Consider the following 12122-nt stretch of genomic DNA (forward strand, 5'->3'; position numbering starts at 1 on the left):
GCCATTTCCATATATTCAGCATGCAATTGATGCACACGTCTTGTTTGTCTAACAAAGATTCTTCGCAGTGTCATACTACCAGGAAATCTTCACCATGCCTGATAATTCTAGTTCTAAAGATGTATTCTCTCTTCATCTTTAATTAGTACTCAAAATGGAACCAGCCAAAGACAAAGATTCTGCCGTCGCCAACCGAAAACTTAATAATGCTTACGATTTGACAAAGGATCTGCATGTACCATCAGAGAGCGACTATTCTAAACCGACGACATCATTTATAAAGATAAATCCCAAAAATTTTTATGTCTGATATTTTGAATTTTTCGCAACTTTTTGTATGCTTGGGGTGTAATCAGTGTATACCACTAAACTTCCGCAGCACGTCTATGATCACGTTCATGAGTTCAGTTTTCCCAAACACAGCAGTTGTGCCAATGAAAAAGAAACAAAAAACATAATGGATAGGATCATCTCGCCTATGATATCGCGCATCGACATCGACAAAGAGGAATTTTACATCTTAAAAAAATATCATGGAAGTGGACCGTTCAAAGAGATATCAGATATCGAGTACAGCTTGTTCGTCTGACGAAACAAGGTTATAAGAAAATAAAATTTGTGATACGACTTGGCAGGCATATTTGTAAGGCATGTAGACAGATCTACGCTAACATTCATCTGCTGATATCGCATATTATATGGTATTTTCATTGGAATGACAAAATTTGCTCCCTCCACCATTATGATGGTTTGCCGATGAATGGAAACAGAATGTCTCAGTCTGTCAAACATAGATAGCTACCTTCGCTGGACATAGAAACGGAGATTCTTAATGTCTACTGGAAACTGATACGAATGGGAAAACTTATTTCCACACGCAGATAGTTTTGCCGAAGGAGACTCCTGTGATTGATCTAAGCAATCAAAAAATCAGATTATGAGTATAAACTGACACTCAATAAAGATGGAAAGATATCTCAAAAGGGGGTGCGAGGATTGTGATCGATGACAGTTCTATAGATTCCTATCCTGGTCACGGAGATGGGTGCGGTCGAATCGACGAAGGTTGGTTGTGTTGCTGGGGGAGAGAAAAGTAGCCAAGCAATCAAAGGAAAATGTCGGAATGCGTTTGTTATAAAAAATAACAACGTTTATTAACACAATCTTCAACAAACACCACCGAATTAGAGTGATTGTGGTTGACTGGCGGAATAAAGTTTTCTGAGAAAACCTTTACTGTAATAAGGCAGCGTCAATGATGAAGAATGCAGTGGCAACAAAGTTGGTTCGTTTTTTGTCGCCGCTTCATTCGAAATGAAGGTCGGAAGTAAACAGGTTTTAACTTCATTGCTTGGTCAGTTAGTCCGATGTTTGTTCATTGTTGATAGCAAAAGTATTATCGGTTCATAATGGAAATAATTGTAAAACAGACGCAGACATTCAACATTGCGATGAGAGGAAACAAGCTTGAGTTTAGCCTCTAGTGCGTGACCTATTAGATTTGAGAGATTTTCTGGACAATTTGGCCAAGATCAAAATGTATTATCTGTTATCCAGATGCTGCACTCCAATCTCTTGTTCTCTCTCAGTGGAGGAGAAATCCTTCCTAACTGAGAAAATTTTTTGTTCCTTTATTTCCACGTTAAATAACGGCCCTGGTGTTTTACTCTGTCCTTTGGAGTTGCATTGTAAATAAGAACAGTACTACAAGCATAAGAAAACAGTGGCACTGTAGCAGCAAAGAACTCCCTTAGTTTTATTTCCTTGCACACTAGAAGGAACCCATTTCCTTAGCAGCAGATTTGACAATGTCTTTTTGTACTGTTTTCTAAGTCCTATTTCACGTCAATATAAATCCAAGGTGTTTGCACAATAAACCCCCGGCGACGGTGTTATCCATCGTGGTAGTGCTCGTTGACAATGTATTCACATCAATAAATTACATACTGCCCTATTGAATTTAGACTCGAATTTAGCAGGTTGACCTCCAACTGAACTTACATTTTCTGATTTTCCTAACTAATTATTTCACGTGAAATCTTGTCTAGCTGTGCCAAGCTTAACACAAGTTTCTCGTCTAATAAAAATTTGATCAATGCACGCCTCACTGGGAGCGTTGTTGGTTATTATCATTAATATAAAGCAGGCCGTTTCATTCCGGAATTAATCCATCGCAGAATCTTAATAATTTCGTTCACTTGAAACGTTCATATATTGCCGCTGTAGAGTTTGTGGTCAGTTGATTCAGTGTAAATCGATAATTCCTCACTTCGATACGGTTGGAGAGAATTTAAACGAGGATGAAATCGTGACCGGCAAACGTGAAGATTCATTTCGAAATTTTAAAATAGTTAGACGAAGAGTTATTCAAACATTGGCTTCCCGCAGGCATTATATTTGACCCAGCAAATATTACTCACCCGTCAGTGCATTTAGCAATCCATATTTCGATCACATCTAGAAATGATTAGCTTTCAATTTTTGCAAACAGCATACTGTTCTCAAATATGTCCAAGTGTCAACTGCCCTGAATTGGATTGTCGTTAACCGTAACGATCCTAAACTTAAAAAATGCATATAATGAATGTTACAGAACCGCAAAGCATATACATATAAATATGCCCATAATCTAACTCTAAAATTGCTGGTATTAGCCCCATCTACCCCCCCAAAATCATATGCCATGCATTGCTAATAATACAGATTTTTCTTTTCTCTCTCTCTCTCTTTATTGTTTTATAACTTCTTAACACGAAAAGACAGCGATATAAAAATCCGCTCCTCTGGCAGCTTTGTTGTTAATAACCATTGATAAAAATCAGATCGTTTCATTTCGGAATTAATCTATTGGAGAATGTTAATAATTTCATACACTTGAAACGCTCATATATTGCCGAGGTAGATTTTTGTGGTCAGTTGATTCATCGTAAATTGACAGGTCTTCACTTTAATACGGTTGGAGAGAATTTGAGCGAGAATAAAATCGTGACCGGAAAAAGTAAAGATTAATTTCGAAATTAGAAAACATTTGGATGAAGAGACAGCAACGTCAGACATTGGCTTCCGGCAGGAATTTTATTTTTCAAACATGACTCACTTTAATATACCATCTCTTAATAAAAGTCTGGTCATTTTCATTTATATAGAAGCTGAAGCGAAACCTCATATATGCAGTGAGAGTGCACCGATTGGTGAAGCACTTAAACTAGATATAAATGTAACAACCACCTGGTGCTCCAATCCGCCTGCTTACCTCAATACCGTTTACGTAGTCTTCTTGTTCGCCTTATCTTCTGACTATGTTTTCGTCTATCATGTTGCAGACTGCCGAAGTGTGCACTACCTGAAAAATATAAAATATTAAATGGAATACACATAAAAGAAAACAACTCAGACTTATTCAACAAATATCCGTTGCAGATCCTGTATATGTTGCGCATAGGTTTATGCTAATGATTGCTTTAATCAATTGGTCGATCAGTATATTTTTCGATCACCTCTAGACACCGAACAGTCTTCTATATTGGCAAATGCCCTATTGCCCTGAAATTTATCCATGTGTCAATTGCTCTAAATTGGAGTATCTTTAAGCGTAATAAAACCAAACTTTAAAAAAATATATGAATGTCACACAACCGACAGGCATACCTAAGGATGCCCAAACACTTACTCTAAAACATTTGGTATCCCCCTCCCCCCTAAAAAAACATATGCCACACTTTGCTAACAATACAACATTTTTTTCTTTTGTTGTGGAGTACCGCCCTCCAAATGGACTAATCCATCGCCCATATAAACTTTAGTCATGACGATCCCAGGGATCTAATTCCAGAGGGACTCTCGCATGCTTAGTGAAGTGCTTACACTGTTTGTTTGTAAGCTTGCATTGGAAACTTTCCGGTGTTTTTGTTTCATGTAATACATGTTTAAACTGTTCTGCGTTGTTTTGTTGTTCTTTGTGGCGAGCCATAACATCTTTCTTCTACGTTCCTTTTCTCTTGTATTTACATCTTTTTACTTTGTATAACTTTGTAATAAAGGAAGACGGTGGCTGCAACGTCGGTATAAATAATGCAAGGAAGTTCTTACACAGCTTGAATAGCTTTTACTTGTGTCAATCGGTTATACGGCATCGGCAATCATTTTACGATGTGTCTTAAATAAGTTCCGAGAGTTGTTTTGTAGAAGCAATTAACATTGTTGTAGATCCTTGAAAATTCAGCATGTTATTATTATACGTATCATATGATGATTAATCAGTGTTTATGATTTCAGATTTAAATAAACTATTACATATACGATTGGAATACACTCTATTAAAGTCGAAGATATGAGCTAATGCACCAGTAAATAAACCCTTCCTTGTCACAGACTATTTGACCAAGATGGACATAGAGATAGTTCGTTCTACTCCTAACAGTCCAGACCTTGCCTCTTATAACGTTTGATTATTGTAGACTATTTGAGCAAGATGGGCAAAACCATACATTACTCTCCTTAGTGTGCAAACCTTACTGCCTGTTACGTTTGTTATTAGCCTCTGGCAAAAGAAAAAGCATTGAGACTGTTGGTATATAACAATTTAGATAACAGCGTCTGTGGCGAATGTTGTTGACCCACACAAAAGATTCCCCACGGTCTGCCAGAAGTTGCCTGCACGATAAAACAAGTACATTGTAGCTTGAATAGACAAGGGCTTCACCTGTGTACTATCAATTGAAGTGCCCATACGAGGAAAGTCTGCACATTTACTGAAGGCACATCGTAATATATATCTGTTGATGTCGGCCTGAATATTGTTGTGTTCAGTGCGAGGAATAAATCATTACCTTCTCTTTTAGTGAGTATCAGCTGTTGAGCTGTGATTATAACTCGGAATGGAGACCGCAAATCTAATAAATAATAACATTTAAGAATGTTGCAATCAGTTAACGTCCTTTCTCACATACAATTACACACACAGATTTGTTAAGAAATTTGGTACCTGTGCAGTTTACGAAACTGACTATATACAATACTATTTAAAAAAAAGCTATTTTTAATTAGGGGGGCTGTCTTTAATAGTATAGAAACTAACATTTTCAACAACTAAATATACCTTCCTATTATTTGAACACTTCAGGTTAGGGTTCACATCTTGAGTGCCATTTTAACAACGGTTATTACGATGTTAACCTCTGTTTTATTGTGGTGTGTCTTGTTGAAATCAGAAATCTTTCTCTCGAACTCGCTATTCACCGCATCGAACACGGAGATATTTATATTGAACCTAGTAATCTTTCGGTCGAACTCGTAGATCTTCCTGTCGAACTCGGAAAAACCTCTTTCCAACTTGGACATCTGTTAGGAAGTTAAAACAGAAACCTTATGCAATCTATGAGCGTGACAAACTCTAGTTTCGTCAGATATGACACGGTCGACTTTCTAAGCAATTCACAATCGTATTTTGACTGGCCGTTAAGAACTCAGAACAGTAGTCCTTAGAATCCAACGAATTCGAATAATCAATACTTATCTATAAATTTCAGAGACGTAAGATACACAACAAAAACTGAATTTCACTTAAAACTCATGTATATCTATATATTAGAAAAGTGTGCAAACACCATAAACTGAAATGTTTTCTGTTATCGCGTAATATTATGTAGAAGTGTTATTCGTCTTTGCTCGACTTTTCCGAAATTGCTCACTTATAAATATCCAACGTCTTTTCTATAATTGCAGTTCATAAACACCATCGTTTAGGTACTATGATATAGACAATTTACGCTAACAGAAGAACTAATTTCCTTTCCTTAAATTGACTATTGCCTTGGCTCAAGAAAAAGCATAGAGCCTTTTAGTATATAACAATTTAGATAGCTGCGTCTGTGGCGAGTATTATGGACAACCATCCAAAGGATTCCCCACGGTCTGCCAGAAGTTGCCTGCACAATAAAACAAGTGCATTGTAGCTGGAAAAGATTAGAGCTTCACCTTTGTTAAGTCAATTGAAGTACCCATACGAGAGAAGTCTTGACATTTACTGAAGGCACCTCGTAATATGTATATATGGTGTTGTCGGCCTGCATATTACTGTGCTCAGTGCGTGGAATAGATCATTACAGGTTGTTCCTTCTCTTTGAGTGAGTATCAGCTGGTTACTTGAGCTTGGATGATAACTCGGAATCGAGACCGCGACACAAATAAATAAGAACATTTAAGGGTAATGGAATCAGTAGCTGAATCGGGGAAAAATAGTTAATATCTGATGGTTTATTTGAATTGCCTTCGTTGTATTCGGGTAATCGGTATTTTCATTATAAATACATAATTTATTTATGACGAAAGTTATGAACAGTTAAACGTAAATCTTTACACATAATCTACAAGTGCATATTTACGCTTGGAAAACTATAAGCACATACTACATAAATTATCTCGGTAGCCAGAAAGCCGAAGAATTTACAACTGAATCGGTAATTATGATAAAATTTGTAAGATAAATATTGAAATCCTTACATCACAATATGTTTACAGTTTGAAGCGTTCGTAGCGTAAATGCTTGCGGTCATGTTCAATCATATATACATGGCAAACAAAGTTCGAAAAAAAAACACATTGAAACATCTCCCTGACTTATACATAAAATGCAGTTCATCTACACACAACAATGCACTTAATACATATATTTACGCATGCTCGTCTAATGCACAAGCATATAAATCTCTACAGCGTGGCTTCATCAGCGAGTAGAGGGCCGATTGTTAAACGGTTTCAGAGCATATTATTAACACAGTGAAAACTTATTTCTTTTTTATTCACAACTAGCGGGGGTACTAGGCGTTCGTCAGGTGTTTGTAGGTGTGTGTGTGTAAGGAGGTAAGGTAAAGAATAAGCGAAGTACAATGGGTGTGCAATAAGTAATGCACCTGACCCACTTCCAGTTGTCTAGTCTAGCTGAAATTTGGCATGTGCAATGATTTATATTTCTACGAGTTATGTAGCAAATTACAACTCTGAACTAATTGTGGTTTCTGTTTTACAGGTGTTTGAAGTGAGTCAGGTGTGAAATGGAGCCTGTTGAATGTCGAGCAGCAATCCGTTTTTTTTTTTGTATTTGAAAGGACGCACACCAAAGGAGGCTTTTGATGAAATAAAAGAAACTTATGGTGATAATGCCGCATCATATGACCTTGTAAAACGCTGACATCGTGAATTCAAACATGGCCGGAAGTCTGTGGAAACAGCTCCCAGACCTGGTCGCCCCCACTTCTGTCATTGATGAGGCTTCTGTCAGTCAAGTTGAGATTACCATTTTCGAAGATCAGCGCATTACTATTCGCCTAATATCCCAAGATGTCAAGATTAGTACAGTGTCTGTGGAAACTATCATTCATGCCCATTTGGATATGCATAAGGTGTATGCCAGATAGATTCACAGGTTTCTCACACAATTCCAGAAGCGAGAACGCGTCGAGTGCTCGAGGATGAATTTGGAGGTGTGCCAAGAATATGAGTCAACGTTTTTCAAAAGATTGATTACACGTTGGTGTAATCCATGCCTCTGACGTCATAAACAAAAGGTTTTCTCAATATATTGACGAGAGTTATAAGTAAAGAGAAGAGAAAAGAAAAGGAGAGAATAAGACACGGTCGAGGTTGGACAGTGATTTAATGAAACTGATTGCCCTCAGAGGCGAAAGGGCGAGGGAGAAAGACTATATAGCTATATAAGTTTGAATTCCTGACATCATCAATCGGCCAGTTGAGGAATAAATAAATAATTTATATTTTGTAACTGTAATGTTTGTGTCGTCCTTACAACCGAACCGGTTCTGTATATTAATCTATAAGCGAACTCTTCCGCGTAATGTGACTATTCCATCGGAAGTGAAATACCCCCTCAGCTGTGTTAACAAGAATTGTATAACCGACCCTGGTCCGTATTAATTATATATAGTCCACAATAATCTACACAACCCTCGTCCTGATGTAATCTATATAAATGTCAGTAGTACCAGTAATGTGTGGGTCCAGTATGTACCTACTACACAATATTAGTGTGCCGTAACATCGTTTTTAGAAAGATTATTTGGTTTTAAAACTCAGGAAGGACATACCGACTTAATAGTTCCCGTTATTCGAGATTAAGTTCCCAAATATTTGAACTCGGTAAATAATAATTTTTAGTAGCCACATAATTTTAATAGAGAAAAAGTACGAGGTCTTCAGTTCGAAATGGTCGTGTCTAATTCCGTCCTGGGGTACAAATTTATACATATTTTATATTATACAATACACTATCTATATTTCTAATTATTATATTCCTTTCGTGTGTAATGTTTACTGACTTTATATTAACCACACTTTACCCCTTATTAAAAATTGTATGTTTTGTTAGTATTTGCTTTGTTATTTTCCCTAAGATGTGTAAACAAAAATGTGGGTTTTAAAAGAATTTGGTTTCGAATTTGTGATACGTTAATGGAAACGTTCAGCATTATTTTGCGACCAGAAGTGGAAGAGGGTATATTTTAGTTTCACGTACGACATAAAAGCTACATATTAAAATCTGTCTTCGGTGATCAAAGATCGTATTCATGAAGAGAAACATGGAACAAGATCAGAAACTACAACCATTACATTATCTATATACTAATCTCATGTTCGTAGTACGTTATAATCTTCTATCCTTTTTTTTTGATAAACAGAATCGCCCTGAGGAAACATTTATAATCTTGAAACAGTGACACACATACAATATAAATATATAGATTCTCGCATCTCTTATTTTATAAAGGTAGTTTAATCATTAAATAAATCCACGTAATAAAATAAGCTGTAAATTGCCAGAGGTAATTTTCGTAAATGCAGTATACGTCTATTGCCCATAGTCGTAGAAGATCGAAAGCGACAGAAAATAATCGGAATCATAGGCGAATGCGTTTTTATGAAAGACGTTCAATTCAGTGACAAGAGGGGTCTAATCACAATTCCTAACTTTGAACCTGGCATAAAGAAATGGTAATCAAAGGGACTTAAACCAACTGGAATGTTTTTAAGCAGACACATAATGTCAAGATCTGAAACGTGACGTCGTATTATTCTGATTGAAACCATAAACAAAACATAAATTTCCAATAATTACAATAATTAAAAATGTATAAATGATAATACAAGCTTAAAATATAACGTTTGAAACAAGTTTACACCCCCATATATATATATATATATATATATATATATATATATATATATATATATATATATATATATATATATATAAATGGGGGGTATCTGTTTGTGTGCAAATTTTATATTTTATATGTATACTTTATATTTTGTAGGGGAATTAGATCTGAAGGTTTAATAGCAAGTTTATTTCAATGAATTAATATAAAAAAAAAAAACTGTATTGTAGATATATAATAATCTCAATAGGTGTATTTATATGTTTTTGGGTATCAGGATAAAAATTGTGACTTGTAAAGTAGTTTCAATAGGATGAAAAATCAAACTCAAAATAATTGATCCAAATTTGTTTGTTCATCCTTTTGAAACTGATTCCTAATTTAAAAAGTGTAATATTTATACTCAATATATATATTGCCCGGGTGTTTGGAGGTATATGCTGAGCAAAAAAACAGATTATTTTTTTTTTAATTTGACTCCTATTATGACCCCTTCAAATTTATAGTTTCGGGCTCACATCACTTTATTAAGTTAGACCCAGGTTCAAGAACACTATATCTAAAATTTCAAGTGTCTTGACCCAAAATTGTCGGAGGAGTTTGGTAGAGTTCGTAAAGGTCAAACCGTTGAAATTTGACCCCTTAACAGCCGCATTTCTGGCTGACACCCGTCACATCGATTTTCCCAAATCTCAGTACCCGGTATTTCAAATTTCGAGTCTATAGACTAAAAATTGACAGAGTTATTGCGTAGGGAAATGTACACAGACACACAGACACACAGACAGAGAGACAGACAGACACGTTCACTTTTATAGATATATATATATATATACAAGTATATATATAAGTATATATATATGACGTATTTAAATACTCCACGTTACAAATAGTATGTTATACACACGCAAACATACACACACACACACATATATATATATACACTTCTAAAAATAAAAAAAAGCCTTATGTGTGTAATTGTGCGTGTTTATTTTAACAAATAACTCGATTTGTTCCTTTTGATTTCTCTATTTCGTCGGAATATACTCCTATTATACTTATGATATTTACTTTCGTATACATGCGCAAATATATATATATATACATACATATATATATATATTTATGTAGAAAGATATTTTCTTATTATATATCAATCTTCATATAAGAAGCTCAATGTAATTACAAAGCGATAAGGTATGAGATTCATGAATTAATTAAAATAATTAATACGAATAGTTGTGTTAAATGACTTGTTCTGGTACAGATTGAAGACGGCGTAATGGAAAAATATATAGGAATCTAGAGCTTCTCTTACAATTTTCGGATTTTTGCCATGTGAAGTCACATTTCAATTATTGTGACGGATTAATCCTTGCTATTTCCTTTCATAACTTAAGTGTATAATAGAATCACCGTATGATATAATAATAAAGTGATTTATTTTTCGCTATGAAACAGATACTGTCAAGAATTGTGTAAGTCAACTGAATTAAAGGAATACATTATAAGATGGGCAATATCATGTATTGTTTAATAATTTTTTTGTGATTTATTCTATATACATATATATATATATATATATATATATATATATATATTCCAGGTAGAAATATACATAATAATTAAGAATAATTGAATTTCACAAACGGTCGTTGATAGTACTAAATCCAGGAGAGAGAGCTAATTATATTTTTTGTATTATTCTTTATGTAAGTATATTTACTAGCTGTATTTACATGAATATATATAAGTAATTTTTAATGATTTAAGGTGGTTTATATTTATTAAATTACAACCAACGTTTATGAATGCATGTAAATATTGGTTCCTGTCTTGAATTTTATAGTGTGGTTGCATTTTTTATATCTTCATATTTTAAAATTTTTAGGGTCTCTTTTGTACATAGTGCACAACATTTATCTCCTGGTTTATATGATTTGCAAGTCTCAATTATACGCCATTTTAAGTTGAAAGAAATATTGCTATTTTTTAGTTGTCAAACATAGTTTGATAGAATAGTTTGGTTTCACAGAGACTTATTTTTAAAAAGAATGTTTGTGCGTTGAAATTAATATTAACCCTACTATTTGACTCATTTGTCCCTCGACATCAGATATAGGACTTGTTAGTAAAAACATATTAGATAGAATTATCCCCAAAATTAAATCCATAATAAAATACCCACTATGGCAATCTTACAACCAAGTAATCGACTGGTTTTCTAACATTCAAAATAAGAATAACGTTAAATTTCTTTCTTTTGACATTACATCATAGTACCAATCTATATCACCTATCCTACAAAATAAATATCTATTAATGGAACGAAAATTAACTAATATAACTCAAGACGAAATTAAACTAATACTTATAGCTAGAGAGTCATTAATAACCTTTGATAATAAGTATTGGAACAGGAAAATACCCCTAACCACTTCAACATTTTAATGAGCTCGACGGATTCGACTCAGATCACTGATCTAATTGACCTTTTCCTTTTAAATGAAATACATTGTATACTCCATAAACAGTTCAAACTTGAAGGAGGACTATACAGAGATGATGCACTTTACGTAACTAACTCTACAAAAAAATTATGAAAAAGCAATTAAAGCTCTACATAAATTATTTAAAATTATGGACTTAGTATAAAAATCGACCCTAATAAAAAAGTGTTAATTTCTTAGACAAAACCTTACATCTTGAGAATTCTACCTTTGAACCCTATCATAAACTTAACCAATCACTAATATATGTCCACAATCAATCAAACCGCCCTAAATCAATATTAAAATCAATAGTTCCCAATATCGCTTTAAGAATTTCTAGACTGTCTTCTACTAAATCCATATTTATCAAAAATGAAAAATAATTCAGTGAGGCCCTTAAAAACTCAGGATACCATTCAAAAATTAAATTCATAAATAAAAATGATAGAAACATAAA

General features: G+C 34.2%; 1 long non-coding RNA gene across 1 annotated transcript in view; it reads right to left on the minus strand.

Annotated features, from left to right (window-relative positions):
- Nucleotides 1-1049: 1049 nt before the first annotated feature.
- LOC145248668 (uncharacterized) overlaps nt 1050-12122 on the minus strand; it is an 80226-nt gene continuing 69153 nt past the window's right edge. The window contains exon 3 of the long non-coding RNA XR_013863386.1: nt 1050-3343. This is a non-coding gene — a long non-coding RNA (uncharacterized LOC145248668). The remainder of the gene's footprint in view (nt 3344-12122) is intronic.

This window comes from Euprymna scolopes, chromosome 27, assembly GCF_053919585.1.
Source record: "Euprymna scolopes isolate OS-2025 chromosome 27, ASM5391958v1, whole genome shotgun sequence".
Lineage (NCBI taxonomy): Eukaryota > Metazoa > Mollusca > Cephalopoda > Sepiida > Sepiolidae > Euprymna > Euprymna scolopes.